Source organism: Myiozetetes cayanensis, unplaced genomic scaffold (genome assembly GCF_022539395.1).
Source record: "Myiozetetes cayanensis isolate MyiCay16 unplaced genomic scaffold, myiCay2020 scf5-8, whole genome shotgun sequence".
In the NCBI taxonomy this organism is placed as follows: Eukaryota; Metazoa; Chordata; class Aves; order Passeriformes; family Tyrannidae; genus Myiozetetes; species Myiozetetes cayanensis.
In genome coordinates this window covers 77,803,753-77,821,515 of record NW_026087742.1, presented here as the reverse complement: position 1 = coordinate 77,821,515, position 17,763 = coordinate 77,803,753, and the positions used below count along the sequence as shown (strand labels likewise).

At 37.0% G+C, this 17,763-nt stretch overlaps 1 protein-coding gene across 4 annotated transcripts in view; it reads right to left on the bottom strand.

Moving 5' to 3' along the window:
• The window catches only part of PCCA (propionyl-CoA carboxylase subunit alpha), a 302,390-nt gene that overhangs the window by 214,430 nt on the left and 70,197 nt on the right, over nucleotides 1-17,763 (bottom strand). The gene's annotated exons all lie outside the window — the stretch shown is intronic.

The following is a 17,763-nucleotide window of genomic DNA, read 5'->3' as shown; positions in this document are numbered from 1 at the left end:
AGCTAAGTTATATGAAAATGGTGAAATGGAACAAGTTTTAGAAGTCCAATCTCCAGTTTATCCACTGGGCTAGAATTACCTTTAAATTCCTAGCAAACTGGATTTTCACCTGTGAATTGAATGCTAATAAGGATGTACATCTAGATGTTCCTCAAAGCTACAGGAAAAAATCCTTAAAGGCAGAATATAGTCCAAGATATTATCAGTTTAAAAAAGCATCCAAAAGTACATACAAAAGGCTACATTTTACCTCCTGAACCGAAGAAGAAAGGCAAAGAGACAAGGAAAGATCTCAGCTGCATCACTGCACAGATGCAATGAAGCATGCCAGAGCAAATCTAAAGCCTGATTTTACATTCTCAAAAGTCCCTTCATTATCCTTGTGGTCACCTGCTAACAATACAACAGGTAGCAGCAAGAGGCTTGTTCTGATGGGCTCAGCCTAAGAGGGAACAAATAGGAAATTTAATTATCAATAGCCAGAAGTGCTGTACCATGGCAACAAAGTCCATCTAGTGCCACTCTGCCACAAAAAAGCAGGGTTCTGACTTCCAGACGTTTCATTTTTCACACCTAGTTCATTGCACTTTGCCAGCTTCTCTTTCTGGATCACTTTTAAGCTTGCTCTAGATGACTCCATAAATAGTAGACCCAGAACAAGGGAGGTGGTAGGAACCTGGTCAAGGTCAAAACTTCCTTGCAACAGCAGGAAAACTTTAGTTTATGGAGATGTAAAACTGCACCTTTGTAAAAACGGTCACAAGAAGGAAGAGGGTATTATGGCTCCCTACTCCTTGCTTTGCAGAGCAACCTGAGCACCACGGGTAGCAGGAGCTACAGCAGGATTAGAAACATACACTCTGGAGTTCGAGGAAGAAGAAAGGCTAGAACAGAAAAGAATTTACCATGTAAGGTCTAGATCATCCTCCTAAAAAGCAATTGGTCCCATCATTGAAACTTCTAGAGTGATTAACAACACCTGTTAATCACCTGTTAAGAATGATCTTTCCAAATTCCCAAACAAGGATGCCTTTAATCAGGGAAAATGTGGGAAGGACCTGCTCCAAATAAGAAATTTTGACAAGCTTCAGAGCTACTGCCGAAAACCAGTTCCGCATCAGAACTCCTTCCCCAGGCCTTATCCTTCAGGCACTACCTAAACCATCACAAACATAACATACAAAAAAATCTCAAATGGATGCAAAGTAAGCATGAAACCATGAATGTAAAGATTGGCTTGGCAAAGTTTCAGAACAAATAAGAACCATCAATTCCAGTGAGAAACACTCATTTATTTTAATTATGGTGTTGCAATGATCTCTCTACATTATCATAATACAAGATTTCATTAACTTCTCAGAGACAAATTAAATTTATTCCTTCCCTATGTCAAAATTTCAATCTGTAAATATTTTTGAACAAAAACACAATCTGAAGAGCATATTTATTAGTCTCTGTGTGTAAAAATCAATGCTCATCATCTCTCCAACAACTCAGAAATTCAAAAATAAAACAACTAAACGAGTACTGACAAGAGAGCTGGAGATACCAGCTATACAAAAAAAAATGAGCTACTCTGACAGAAGATACTCCCATATAGAAAATGACTTATGAACTAGAACTGGTGCTTAAGACAGACTTTCTTTTGGAAGAACAAACAAAGATCCTCGTTCCTGTGGTTTTCAATACAGGAAAGAAATGTGAAAATAAGGAACTAATTAACTCATGCCTGGAATAAATAACATTTTCCACTCTGAATATAAATACATTTCAAAAGAATTCAAAAATATTATTTATAAGAAGGGGAAGTTGTAAAAATATAGAAACCAAGACCGATACTGTCACTCTTTTCTAGGTAACTATGTCCTCTAATTTTAGGGCTACAGCCTAGATACCAGGTCCCTAACACTAATTTTTAAGAATTAATATCAAGATCTTATCCTTTATGAAAACAAAACAAAAGTTACATCAAGTAGTCTCAAGCTTATATTGTACCATAAATACGTAAGGTTAGAAAATTCTTGGCCTTTGTTGGTCCCATTTTAAACAAGTTTTATGTTAAAAAGTTGCTATTAACGGAGGACATGAGACTCTTCCCACTGCAGAAGCTTGACAGATAACTGAAAAGAGCAGAGACAAACGCCCATGTCTTTAAATACTACTTTACCCAGTCACAAGGACTACTTCCATTTCTCTATTTTCAAAAGATTGGTGGGGATTGAGACCTTTTTGTGGTTGCAGGGATTAAGGTTTCCCATTTAGAGCCCCAGGCTTTTCTTCCCCAGTTATTTTTTAGCTTATTACTTTTTATTTTTCTTCAGATGATAACAGAATTGGAAGAAGGGTAAAAAGGCATAAACCAGATTTTCACTATACATGTGCATATGACATCGAGCACAACGGGGATTTGGTGAGCATAAATAGGTTCTTTGGATTCTGCTCTAATACAGATAAAGTCAACAACAGACTGATATTGTAAGGTAATTAAATTCACTATACATTGCAATATCCAGCATTACATTTTAAAAAAATTAGTATCATTTAAGTGTTAAACAGTCTAAACTGTGATTGAAGTTGTTTCAATCTTTGCTCTTACAAGCAAACATTCCTCACCTCCAGGACTACATCTTCACTGCTATTTATTCTTCAACATTAGATCAGAAAACACACAGCAACCTTTGCACTAAGAGCAAATCTCTTCACTGCAGATGTATAAGTGGTCCATACAAGAGTTCTTGCTGTTCACAAAATTAAAACTACATTCACCCTATAATCTCAAGCTCTCCTTCCAATGTATTATCTCTCAACTATTTTATGTGAATACATATTTTTAAAGGTATTTTACACTTCTGCTGTCTTATAATGATTCTCTCATTGGTCTATTTACCACACCTTCTTGTAAACAGACTGAGTACACTGGTGAAAGGACAGTGTCTGTTTTACTTACTCATATGGAGCTCCAATTCCACAACAGATTTAAAACCTGAAGAAAAATTAATTTGTCAATGCTTAATATTTTAAATGTTCTTCTCTTGATCTGAATACATACACCATTTGTACATTTAATGATATGCCTTTGTAATCCATAAAGGAGTATATAAATCTCCACACATCTTGTCTTACAGTCGGTTTAAGAAAGGCATGAAGAATTAAGACTCACCTATTGTATATAAGCACTATTATCCAGTAAGTGTCACCTGCCTTAGTAATGGAAAGCTACAGTACATTAAACAGCTCAGACGAGTTTTTTCATCACCATGATATATTTAAGCAGTTTCAAAATTCCCTGGAAGATAACACTGGATCCTTGTCTTAGGGAAGTGTCTCCATTATAGGCTCTTACAATGCAGATAATGTAGCTGAATGCTCAACTCCTTTAAAACACAACAAAGCAGCAAGACATGCCAACTGCTTGATGCCTAATAGCATTTCCTTTCCTGCTCACCAAAGCATCTCAGTTGTTTTCCACTCTTAAACCTGCTTGAAAACTGACCTCAAAGTCATAAGCCGAGAACTTTGTGACAATTTCAAGACTGAGGTTCAGGGTTTTGTACTTTGCAACAGTTCAGCATGCTGACCAATCTCAGTTTTGGCATAATTAACATAAAGTTACTATATCAAAGTGATACCTACAGCAATCCTCATACTACTTTCCAATGTGAAGGGGAAACTTCAGACTTGTAACTTTGTTACAAGACAGTAACAAAGGCCAAACTCCAGCTATCTGACTTGCAGAAATACAAGACCAATTCATATTATACTCAAATAGGAGAGTAAGCAATCAGAAGTTAAACTCATGATAGTAACATTAATTACTTTACGTCACTCATTTTATCACTGGCATTCAACTATCACAGAAATACAGGCTACAAACTTTTATTCATTTGTGCTGAAACCTAATCATTACTTAGGTTTTCTATTAGCAAGGTTCCATCTCCATTTCAACTCCTCTAACTTACCCCCACAGTAGCTTTTCAGTCCAAAAATATTTTAGGAAGGTTTGTCATTCCTAGAATGGAATCCAATCACCAGAGTTTATTTTGCTCTAGCAGAGCAAGATAAAAACATGCTACACTAGAAACTCTTTAAAAGGGGATAATATTTTCTCATTCTCAAAGGCTGTTTTCTTTCACTACTTTCAAAAGTAGTTGCAATGACTGTATATGGTACTATCATGACGTTGAGAATACCTGGCAATATAAACATTTTGTTCATGTTCAGTAGGAAACCATTCCTGCACTGAATGATAATGCAGACTTTAGAAAAATTAGCTGGATTGGAATCATAATTCACAGAAAGAATTTGGGGAGGAATTTTTGGGTTGTTGGGGAGGTTTTCCCCCCTATTCTTCTGTTGCTCTTTATCTGGTTTTAAACTTTGGCCACAAGTTTCCTAGTCTCCAGTTCTGTGGAACATCAAATATGAGAACAGATTTGTGTACTTCTCCTAGATCATACAGTAGTCAGAAACCAGGGGAAAAAACTACCAGAAAACAGACTCAGGGGGAGAGGGAAAGACAACACTTGAGTTTAACTGCAAGAAGAATGCCTGATGTTGAAGTTCTCACAAACAATACTTTTTCCATGGAAAATGTGACAGAATGCTAAATGATTTAAAGTTATATAGACTGCAGTTCATGCATGCTCATACTGCAGATATTTTATCATTATTTTTTCAATTTTAGGCTGTGATGGAAAATTCAAACTGCAAATTCAAAGCAAAATAGTCTTGTAGTTTTCTGGCTCTTGGAGATAAAACAACAGCCTGAATGATATCCATAACATAATATTCAAATACACAGTAATACACCCTTCCATGGATACAATACGTGTGCTCAATTCTTTAAGCCATGCCTTACGGATATTTTGGTGCTGTGAGGTATGCAGTGTATCAGATTTGTAGCTGCTATTCTTTAAACAAAGCAAATGTTTTAACATTAGGTATTTCATGTTAAAAGAACAGATACTGAATTTAACACATTAAAGTTACATTGGAGAGGAAAAGCACTTGCAAAAGCAACAGGCAAATTACCAGAAATAAGCAAAGCAAGAACATTCTAGGAAATGAAATACAAATTTATTTAAGAGACTCTTTAGCTTCTTGCAGCAGAGGTTGTTTGAACCTCCCATCCCTTTAATTGTGCAGGCTACTTAAGAAATTCTATGTCAGTCAGGACCAACACTGAAATACAACTATAGTAGCCCACTTTCAAAATTCTTGAAAACCCATTTAAGGATACCAGTAGGGGGTAAATTAAAGCTGTATGCTTTAGGAAACTAATAATTTGAAAAATGTACAGGGGCAATGAACCCTGAAGTTATCAAGCACTGAAATGACTGCAAAAAGTCTTTTGTATAGTTGGAAGTAACCAAATAAAAAAAAGAGCTGCTGTAAAAAAAAAAGTACAACCATAATCTACTACACAACCTAACATCTGAAACAAAAATCTTGTACATAAACCATTAATTTCTTACCATACAGATATTTTTAATACAATATATACACTGTCCTATAAGGTATAGTTGGGAGGTAGAGCCAGTCTATACTTTGAAAGTTCTGCCCTTTATTCACTCTTCGGAAATTCAGTTAATTGAATATACTTTTGTCAGATTCTGAATCTCATTGGACTCAAGTCTTCCACTCCAAGGATTTCTTGCACAAGAATTTCTCCCAGCATCTGCAAAAAGCTAAAACTTTCAGTGAAAAAATTAAGAGAAAGAACAACTGTAATACTGTTTAAATTGTTATTTATAATTAGGTGAAAAGGAGTTTCATGCAGAAGCTGAAGGACTTCAATTAACAACTCCGAAATCAGAATCAAAACCATACTGTATTATGCTAAGCATGATATACCATAAATAATGCCTTTACTATTCCAATTAAAAAGTTACCGATATTTCAGTTTATAAACCACTGAAAATCTCAATTTGCACATCCTTCTAGGGAGAGTCTAGCTGTCAGGTACCATGAAAACTCATTACAATCAGAGCACGCTCCACCCACTAGACATCAGACTGAAATTGTTCCTTGCAACTGGAAATAACTGAAAATAAGGCCACTTATCTTCTGAGTTCTCTGTGCCTTCTAGATGAAAAGACAAGACATTCTTAAAAATAAACAAAAAAAAGAGATCATGCAAGGAAGTAGCAGAACATGATCCTTTCCTACTCCGCTTAAGAGCAACACGATGTTTTGAGAATAAATGTAGTAACGTGTACAGAACTCACAAATATGACAGAAATAGACAAAGATTCCCAGATAAATTAAATATACATGTGCTCAACGCTAGGTTTGAATACTGTTCTGAAGCCAAACACTGAAGAATGAACATGAAGAAATTCAGCCTCCAAGTAAAGCAAAAGTCCCAGGGAAACAACCAAGCAACTATATAACACTAAACAGTGTCAGTGCCTACACACACGCACAAGAGACCCAAACGGAAGCAGTCTTCATTTGGGCATTTTTTTCATCTTTTGAGTAACTGTTTTTAAAAAGTGTGATGTTATTTTAGCATGTTGGGTTTGAATTTAATATCATAAGATTGGGCACAGCTTGCTAGCTAGACGCCTTACCCAAAAGTCTGGGCAGGGAAATTCTTTCTAAATTCCAGCCAGAGCAAATTAAATTGCACTTCTCTGGGTGGGATAGGTAGAAGCACCACTCAGCAGCACACCTGCTGCCTGCCTTTGAAAAGCCAATTTACACACTGGATTCCTGAGCAACCCTTTTGTGCTAAGAGTCATGTTCTCCATATACAGATGTAATGCACTTTCAGCTTCTGTACATGCAACAGCACACACAGTATTTGGGTACCCTACTTCATTTAGCAAAAGAAGTCACAGCTCTATAATATGGCTACTATAGGAATTACTTAACAACCTTATTAAAACAGATCCCATCAATAAAAGTAAGTCTTACAAACCTCAAGTGTGTCAGTTTTGCACCACCTTAAAATAACCCGTTCTTTCTGCAAGCAAAATAAAAATATACACTGAAAATAAGAAACTGCAATATCCATTACATATACAATTCTCTGGCTTCCTAAAATACACAGAAACTCATATATATTTATTGTCCTCCAAAGACTAAAAATTTTTAATCAAGGTTTGGGATACAAAAATTAATGCCAGAAGTACCTCATATGTTGCAATACCTATTACTTCCAATTACCAACTTGAAAAGTATCTTTTGAACACTGCAGTATGGGCTGCATGGGTGTTGAATTCAAAGGTGCCTTCTACCAAAAATCTCCTTGAAGACAAATGTGGTTATGGACTACACCAATTTGGTTGACAAGAATCTGCATCTCACTCCATAGAAAATCAATTCAAAATTTAAACTAAGAGAACAAACAACTCCCTCCCCAAAAAAAACCAAAACAACCAACCTGCAGGAACAATAAACATTTTGAAATCAGATCCTGTTCCAAAGAATCATTTATTTACTCAGAGCTACCTTTAGTGGAGTAACAGTGTTGTCCTAGCATTCACAGCGATAAACCATTCCTACCAAATCACATACAGGAAGCTACAAGCAACAACTCTTCCTTAATCAAGAAAAGGATCAAAGCATCAGAAGCCATAAGAACCAGAAAGCAAACAGTTCACCTGCCTTTAATAACTGCATAATCCTGTACACAAATACATAGAGTACAACTTAACCTTACCTAAGTGACATGGGCAGTGGCACACACAACAGTCATGGCTTTTTTGTTAGCCCTCAGGAAGCACTTCTTTCAGCCAGGCAGCAGTAGGTCCGAGCTAGAGGACCTATTTGGCAGAGACTAAGCCCTATCCCAGAAGCCTGCCCCTCCACACCAAGAAGCAATCTTAATCGAAAGTGCTCTTCACCCCCTCCCCTATTTGATCCAGTCAGAACCACAGTCCAACTTTAAGACAGAAATCTCCAAATATTTTATGACAGTTACTACTGAAAAAGAAACAAAAACCATTCTAAGTTTACAGGGTAAAATGTTAATCCTCATTTTTGTAAAAGCTCTACTCAGGTAATCTCTTTGCTAGTCTCCGTGACTCTTTTCCACACAAGTATTTCCAGATTTCTGAGAGAGTAAAGAACATGGAACTGTCCTGACCATGAGGCAAAATATCTGACACAAGTTTATTCATGAAAAAAAGCATAATTTTCCTCAGGTTTTTTATAACAAGCCATGAAAACTGTCTTGCCTCATAACCAAAAATGTCTCTCCAGCAACATCTATACTTCGCTACTTGTTAACTCACAAAATAGTAGCTGTTGTCTAGTCACTGTCTCAACTGAGCTTCTGAATTACCACTTCAGATACCTTTTAGATGTTAGCACAGCGCTAGAGGCATCAGCCTTCCCAGACAACCCAAACAGTAACAATTTTGCAAATTAACAATAGGAATTCCAAATTTGACCAAGGCAGCTATGAAAATATTTCCAGCATGTGAAAATATTCAAATGGTTCTACTTTCTGCAAACATTCTCATTTAAATATATGCTCCTAATGTTCAGATAAGTTAATAAAAGGGTTCACTAATTCTTACACAATGAACTGGCAGGTTTTATTCACAAGAATGTTCTGGAATATCTTTTGCTGGTTTCCCCCCCATTCCAAATGTTTAATGCATACCCCATCCCCAAACTGTATAATAAGCAGCTTTAATATAAACAGTGTTCACAATACCTCAGAGAGAGTGGGAGAGAGTAAGCACTAGCACTCTTTTGCAACAGCTCTGAAGAACACGTCAGTAAGATCCTAACAGGCATCTGGAATAAAAATGCTCAGTTGTCTGTGTACATATGTAAATTCAGCAATACCTATCCTTTCGGACAGATAATATATGCAGGCCTCTCTACAAAGGAAAGTATAATTTCACAGTATAAGTTTCCACATAGTGCTCTGAAAATAGGGCAGCTTGGAAAATAGCAAGAATACATTTACTTAATCATATGGTTTTGTTACCAAACTAAGCTGCTGCTACATGAAAGCATCAATTTTCTCCCAAAAGCTAGCAACCTTTGTCTTGCATCTCAATTGCCAACCGCAACGCTACTGCATCCCAACACACCCATACTTGCTATTACTGCAGAGAATGACATACATCTTCAAGCCAAGTCAGTATCAGATGAGGCAGAGGAAAGAAAAAAGTATGACAGCAAATATTCCCTGAGACCCCTATCATCACAGTCTGATAGCAGCAAACACCACAGCCCATAAGATCACTTCTTTCTGGGACTCACTGCACAACTGTTACTTTCCTGTGACACCTCTAAGTAACCTAGTTGGGATGTCCCTCTAATGTACCACATTCTCATATTAAGAGAAGGTTGATAGGAGAAATTTTGAGGAAAATGGTTGTTAAGGTAGTTATAAAGAAAGAGGGGTTTGATGGTAAAACCTACCTGAAGTAACCTTTTCTAGACATCATCATTGCATTTTCTGCTGCTCCATGCATTACTAATCAGTGACCCACTGGAAACTTCAGCACCCATTGAAAAGCCTGGCAGGGTATTTGGCTTTCAATTCTTCTACTCAGTTTATTCCCAACACAAGTATATTCATCAGGCTTAAAAACAACTCTTGAACAAGGGCAGCCACTCAGCAATGAAATGTAAATTACTGACATGTGCTAAAACCTGCACTTGCCACTGCTAATGAGCACATTAAAGGAAAAAAGCTCACTAGATATTACTGCAACCTTTTCACTTAACCCTGTGTGTACTGAAAGCCATAATTTAGTATCAGTTTAAGAACCCACCTCTAAACAGGAAGACACTGTTCAGCAGGTGTATGCTTCCCACACAGTTCAGATGTAAAAATCAGAATGACAGACAAACATGGGAACACTGATAACAGCATTATTTTTAATTTAAGTTTCATTAAACTTTTCAAGAGATCAGTAAAAAAAAAAATAAATCACACACATACATAAATTGCCAACTTTATAAAATTAATGGTGTCAAATCTTAGCTTATCAAATAAAATAGGATTATCTACCTGTAGGTAGATAAGAACCAAGGTTAGGAACTCAACTCGTAGCAACTTTTCCCTTCCTATTATACTCAAAGGAAGTTGAAGACCCTGAAAATAATCTTCTCCAAACAGCAATGGCCCACAGAGTCACAGAAAACATCACCTTTGCCTCCACAGCATCTGTGCAATAAAAGCTCTACCACATATACAGTCACTCCAAGTTTCAAAGCTTTCAATAATTCAGACTAGCAATGTTGCAAGAAGTTACTGTAAATTTATATACTGGAGAAGGGGGAAAGACAATGTTTGCTGAAAACCATTCTCTGAACCCTCTTCGTATCTTGGGGCATGAAAGAAATTATTTAAAGACTGTTTGTTTAATTAAGTTCTTTAAATGCTTCTATAAATAACATTTTTGATAACAACACATCATGAACACATGGCATTCAGAACTGACTTTTCAAATTGTAAATGAGGTACCTAAATCCCTTTCAGTAAGGTTTCTGTCAAATACTAATTCAGCTGTAAATAAGTTAAAAGTGTATCAACTTCAGCTGCTTATTTTTTTCCTCATAACCCTATAACCCTAATCCCAAGATAGCATCCCTTTGACTTTACCTCCATTCCAAGTCAGGCAGAAACCTAACTTGACTCTGCTAGAATCATCCATACTAGCTTAAAGACTTTAGTGGGGAACGAGTTGGGAGCAGGGGATATGTGATGTGTTTAAACAAAGATGATTTTAACAGGTTTACAAAGTGACTACATATCACTGTCATTCCAGCATATCCAAGGAGGACAATAACTGCTCATGGAGACAGACAGCAACGAGCCACTGGGAGCAGTAATCTCTTCAGGCAGCTTGGTCACAGTCAGAACAGCAGTCTGACCACAGGCTTAGTACCCTGACCTTCAGGAGCTGAACATGAGCTGGCCTTCAGAGAGCAAGTGAGAAGCACATGCTACATGAGGTTCTACACAAGTCACATCACCTACCTTTAGGAAATCAATTTTTATATTTCTGCTAATTCAAAACTGCATTGCTGAAAACATTCCAACTGCTAAGTAATTTAACAACTTTCTCCATAAACACATGCATAACAACTCTAGCAGGAACTGTTTGGTCAACACAGTACTTTACCACTGTTATTGATCACTGTCATTCGGTCTGAAATGCAAATGAATGAAGTATGCTCTGAAATACAAAGCTTATTTGCAAGCAAATCTTCAAATAAAGTGAAAAGGTAGATACATTCATAATAATGGGTGGGAAGTCTTAAAGTTCCAGGGAATTCCTTAGAAGATTTGCAAAATGAACCACTAAGCACAATTAGGTGGCTGCAAGCAATCTATTAAATTCTTACTCTTACCTAGGGGTCATCATTTCTGTTGCACTCACTAAAGCCTTTCACTAACAAAATCTGACCAGGTACTATTAAGTAGTGCTTATATTGATATGTATTCATAGATTTTGTTTGTTTGTTTGTTTGAGCAACTATCCTATGAGGAAAGGCTGAGAGTTGGGACTGTTCAGACTGAAGAAGGCTCACGGGGAGCTCAATGTACATGAAAACCTGAAGGGAGAGTGCAAACAGGACAGAGCCAGGCTCTGCTTAGTGGTGCCCAGTGACAGAATCAGAGGCAACAGGCAAAAGCTGAAACACAGAAGTTCCCTCTGAACATCTGGAAACACATTTTTTAACTGAGGATGGCCAAACACAGGCACAGGTTGCCCAAGGAGGTTGTAGAGTCTCGATTCTAGGAGACAGTCAGACAGGGCCTTGGCAACCAGCTCTGAGCATCCCTGCCTGAGCAGAGTTGTTGGACCAGATGACCTCCAGACGTCCCTTCTAATCTCCAAGTATTGCCTATGTAAAAAAAGAATTACATAGCACTACACTTTCAAGCCTTCTGTTATTGCAATGAGGAAAAAACAAGTATATATGGTGGTTAATATAATTGCAATTGTGGAAACAGAGTAGTAAGTTTTTATTCTCACAACCAGACACAGCAATAGTGGGAAAAAAGAGGACAGATCGAAGCATTTCAGAGGAAACATGAAGGATTTCTGTAAGCCTGGAAAAAAGTGCTATTGCAGTAACACTGCATGTCAAGAAAAATAATTTTTACAAATCAGGAGTCCATAAATCCATTCATTTGCAGAACCACACACACTGATAAGTGTGTCAACTCAAAGTGCTGCTGCTGAAAGGCATCTCATAGGAAATATTAAATGACCTACAATAGTCTAGATAGGCAAAAATCTCTAATATCTTCTCTAATCACATGCACAGCATTAAATTATTCCAAAAGCCATGCAAGCCCACGGTTCATCCACCAAGAGTCTCAAATTGCTGGACATTGCTATTTAAATCGAGAGGTTTTGTGTTTGCATTTTTTCTAAGGACAGTTGCACATGTTAAAGCTTTCAACCCAAGCCACTTAAAGAAAATAGCTTTAAAAAAATACAAGTTAAAAATAAAGGCTTACTCTTAAGTGAAAAACAAATACAAATAGGTCAAGACTGCCAAGTCAAAGGAAGTTGCCTAATCACAAAGGAAATCAAGAGAAAAGCCATACTAAGATTATGGAGTTTAATCAACAAAACCAAAAGGAAGTAAGAGTATTTGTGTCACAAATTACAGAAATCTTTGACAAACACTACCCTGCATCTTTAAATATATGCATATAGGTTATACACATATCCACAAGACCTGCAGATATGCATCCTGAGACTTAAGTTTAGGCATCAGCCTGCCCTTGAAAGAAAGTCTTCCTTCTTCCATACTTCCTAGGAAGTACCTAAGCAAATAGTTCAGATGATTCAATTTTACTTTTCTAGCTCATATGGACTAGTAATCTCGGCCAAATACTGCCCATGATTTAATATACTCTCCCATGGATTTCACCCAACCCAATACTGCAGAATTAGGTCTTTTTCTATGAAAATTTTACTTGTCATTAAAGAACATACAAGAATACAAGAAACATTCAGAACCCTTCTGCCTCAGAACAGAGTAAGCAGTCACCCATCAACATTATAGGTTCACAGGCAGCAGCTTTTCTGGGCAGCAAAAAAAAGCCTGTTCACCCAGACAAGTACATTGCCTAAACTTTATTACCCTGCACAGACATAGCCTCCAGTCTCCAAAAGACAAAGCACCTTAACCCACCACAGGCAGTGGTGGTAAGCACTCTGCTGCTTTGGTAGGCAATGAAACTCTGTCCAGAAAGGCATAATGTACAAACCCCATATTAAACACATCTGTGTTCCCTACTCCTTAAAGGACACAATCTCTGCCCTAAGCAGCTTCTTGACACCAAGTTTCCTAACTGCCTTTTCTGAACCACCTTTTTGCAATTTGGGAAGCACAAATGATAACCAGCACATGAGCTGCCAGGTAGAAAGCCAGTGCACAGGGGAACAGCATGATAATCACATCAAATGTTTCTCAAAAATGTAACATCCATTGAATTGTGATAAGGGAACTTCATTGCTTACAAACTTACGACTTCAATTTGCTTACAAATAACAGCCATGCACAACAATTGTAAAGAAACAATCCTGAGACTCCCATAATTAGCTGTGCATATGTTGTAGATTCACTTGCACAAAGCTCTCCACAGACCAGACACATGTACCCTTACAGAAGATGACACAAGTGGCCATTTGGCTTACCTTTTCCTTCTCAAACTTAGCTGCCATTTACAATCATGTGATCAACCATTTCCATATACATTGTTTGACCATTTATTTCAGACAATACATTGTTGGGATTTTTAATTCCACCAAGAATGTTAATCTAGCTTCAAAGGTAAAGAGAAATAGCACTGTCTGCTTTGTTCTCCCCTTATTCCCATCAAACAGAAGGTGTTAAAAGGGCGTAAATGATGTATAAAAGCAGGTACCACTCAGAATGCCAAGAAGGTTCATATCTTATTTCAAAATATAATCCTTTTGTCCCACCATGTTTATGGCTTCTATTGCAAGGAGCAGATTTTGGGAGTAGCAGCTGGCTACTTTTTTGTCAAGAAACAGAACATCAGAACATTATCACAGCTGCATTCAAAAAAGAATATTCCAGATAAAGGTCACATTTTTAGCTTTAACTCTTATCATTTTGAGATTGTTCTATGCACATATTAAATAATTTTCCTGGAGAAAATACACCACAATGCATCACCTTTTATGAAAGCAGGAACTCTATCACATACATGCGTCCAAGACACTAAAATACTCTGAAGATTTATGATCTTTAAAACTGGTGTTTTTTTCATAGACTTTGCAAAGGAATTATTTAGCTGATTTTTTGTTTGTTTTGTTTTTAACAGTAGCTTCCCAAGAGACTTTCATGGCAGTTGGGAAAGTGAAGTTCATTTGCGCTTTTCATTTAATTAAAAAGAAACTGATCCCACTGTGACCAACTGACACACGAAGTCACCGTGGATCATGGTTCGCCTTTGTAATCATTACAAGGAAGCACAAACATAAATAACCTCAACTACTTGCTGCTAACATCAGCTAGACCATAAGAAGCAGCACTGACTCTGGAATAATGACTGTGCAACCCAGTTACACACTTCCTTTCTCTCACTCGTATCTCCACCAGATTAAAAAATAAAAAAAAAGGAAACAGGGTCACTGTGACCATGGGCCAATCCCAAACTATTCAAGAGGTGAAGAGATCTGACTCAGCACTCCCATCCCCCACCAAAACAGCTGCCCTGGACATCTGCAAGCAAGAAAAGAAAAATGGCGATTTCAGAAAACTGTATCTTTCAACTACAGGCCTTTCAACCAAAAGGCTCATCTTAGTCTCAGGCCTTTCTCCTTCCCAAATTCCAAAGGCCTGCCAGAGACAACAGAGGTGACAGCACTTCTCAGAAAGGGTCTGAGTTAATTTTATAAGAGGAAACAATAAGCAAGTTAACCTAAATATAGAGATCACTAGCAAATTCTTCTAAAGCACGAAGGAGAATTGGTCTTGCAGCTCTGCATAGCATCTGGAAAAAGATACTGGTAATTTTTTTTTTCAGTGTGGCAAAAGATTTTAGCTTCACCTTTACATTTATGATAGTATTGAATATTATGCATTATTCCTTGAACGACAGAAATTACTTAGATGAAAATACATTTGCATGCATAAACTACAAGTACCGACTTACACACTGATTCTAAGAAACATTTGCACAAATCCATGTTTTGTCATTCTACGTAAGTGTTATGAGCATTACTGTAAGTTCATCACAAGATTCCACGTTCAAACACCAATCTTTAGGAAATTTATCTTAATGTTTATGAAATCTTTGACAGTCTTACTCAATATAAATGCCATGGATCTCTTTTCTGTCAGCCATCAATAGCAAACAAAATAAATACACATGAAGAGTGAACTGAACGCACCAACTCTTTTACTGGATCATAATGAACAATATGCCAGATGTTCATCCACTGATTACTCTTCTGATAAAGAACAATAAATACCAGCAATTTTCAATACTCTAAACGTATCCATCAAATTCTTCAAAAGTACTGCCTATAGCTGTATGCTATTCCACAGATCATTCAGATAATAATGAACAAAAAGACAAGCTTTTGTTCAAATCACACAAGTGGGATTACATGTGAACTGCCCCTCCATGTGTTAAATGAAGACAAAGCTTTGTTTTGAGCTCATTGCTGCTCTCACAGATAGACTGACAAGTTCAGAAAGTTTACCCTACTTCCTGGTTTCTGCACTTAAGTACTTTGGTTTAAAAGTACAGGTGCACGCGAGGAAATAAGCCCAGGTTGCACAACTTGCATCGCTGCTTTCAGTAGAAAAGAACAAAATAGTATATGCGCAAAGAAAGGGACTTCACAACAGCTTAAAAACATTTGTTACTTCTTTATTAAAGAAAAGAAACAGCAGGAAAGTTTTCTTCTTAACTATATTAATCAGGATGTCTTGAAAAAATATAAGCAGCCTGAGTGATAAAAAGATAGATCACTTCACCAGTTCTCACCAGGGGTCTGATCTTCTAGAGCAACTGACAACAAGGGACGCATAATTATGTCTTGAGACTTTAAACAGTGCATTTCAGAAAGCCAAGTAGCATTACCTTGTTTTAGTATATTTTTAGAGAACTGAACACACCAGGTTTCTGAAATATAATTAAAGCTATTTTGAGACTGTAGCACCAACCCAAACTCAAACACGTTTCTAGTCACCACATTATTTCAGGAAATTGTTCAGAAACTGTTCCTAGATTCCAAGTGAAAAGATGAGAAATATAAAGGGGGAGGGGATCTACAAGAATGTTTGTACTTCCTCCATTTCTTCTTAATCCTGCCAAAAAAAAGTGTTCCAGACTGTCACATCACCAAATAACCTCACTACTAGGATATGCACCCAGTTCAGAGTAATAACTACCAAATTTCAAAGTTTGGCAGTAAAATAAAAAGCAAAATAGCATATGCAAGCACTTCTGTTTCATTAACTTTTTTGTTATTTAAAAAACAGGAACTGTCAACTAAAGCCAGTTATCCTGCTGGTCTAATCCAGTGAGAACAGAGTTTGCTCTAAATTAAGCCAGGAATCGTCCCTGTAAAAGAGCCTCTGGTACGTAAAGCAGAACAGCAATAAAAGAAAGCTGCTAAACTTGAAAATAACATGTAAGACATTACCCCAGATTTGGTAAATCCTGGCAAACACCAAGTGTTTAGAATTCCTTTCAACTTAAACATCACCAGCACCTGCCAGGATTATTCAGCATCTCATAGGATCTGCACTTGTTTTTATCTAGAGGCTTTAAAAAATAAAACAAATTCCTGTAACTGTGAAGTATGAAATTTTTTTTATTTCATTCTTCAATAGGCTCCTTAATAAGCAGAAGGTGTTCTCTAACACCAAACAATCAACTAAATAGTAAGGATCTGTATTACAGATAGAACTCAAGCCAAAAGGGACATAGTTAAGGAAGATATGTGGAAACAAGACCTGTTCCACAAATGCTAAAGACAAAAGAGCTATTGCTTTAGAATCACTTTCTTCATCTAAGTTTTTAACCCTGAATCAAAAAGGTGCAAATCATTCTCAAAACCAGAAACAAATTTATCTTGCTGCCTGTAAAACAAGATGTTTCTTCAGCTATATGCTTTGTTTACTCAGTAACAAAGCTGGTAGCTGCAATGGCTTCTTACTGTAAACTTCAATGTAATATGTGCTTGTCCTTATTTTGAGCAAAGCCAATAGACAGTAATACATGACCTGCAGTGACTACACATACAGTATCCACTCAGGACTTTGTTTAAACATTGTGCATGTAACTTTCTCCTAGCAATGCTCAAATTTATAAGCAGCTGCATGAAAGCTTTCGGAAAATAATCATATCAGTAAAAAGGTCATATATCAGTTTGTGATATATAAAAACTCTACTGAACTAAAGAGGTTTTGAACAGTAATTTTTATAAATTCAGACATGAAGTGAAAACAGCACCCTCTTGGCTCTTTGGGCCTTTCAGAGAATGCATCTCCAAGATAAAATACCACCAGCAGAGAAGCCAGTTTTTAAACAGCTTTCTATTCCCATCCTGAAGTGCAGTTCAGCACCTTCTCAGGGCTGCTGATACAGCTGTTCACCAGCTGTGCTATGAATCGCCAAAATGATCACTTAAAACCACATACTTTTAACCTCGATGATTTCAGTGACCCAGTTTTGCAGAGCAGCCTCATAAACAGTATAGGCATAAGTGAAAATGCCAAAAGGTTCTTACATCCTGGATAAAGTTCTTACAAACAGGCATCTCCTCTTTTCCCAAAAGA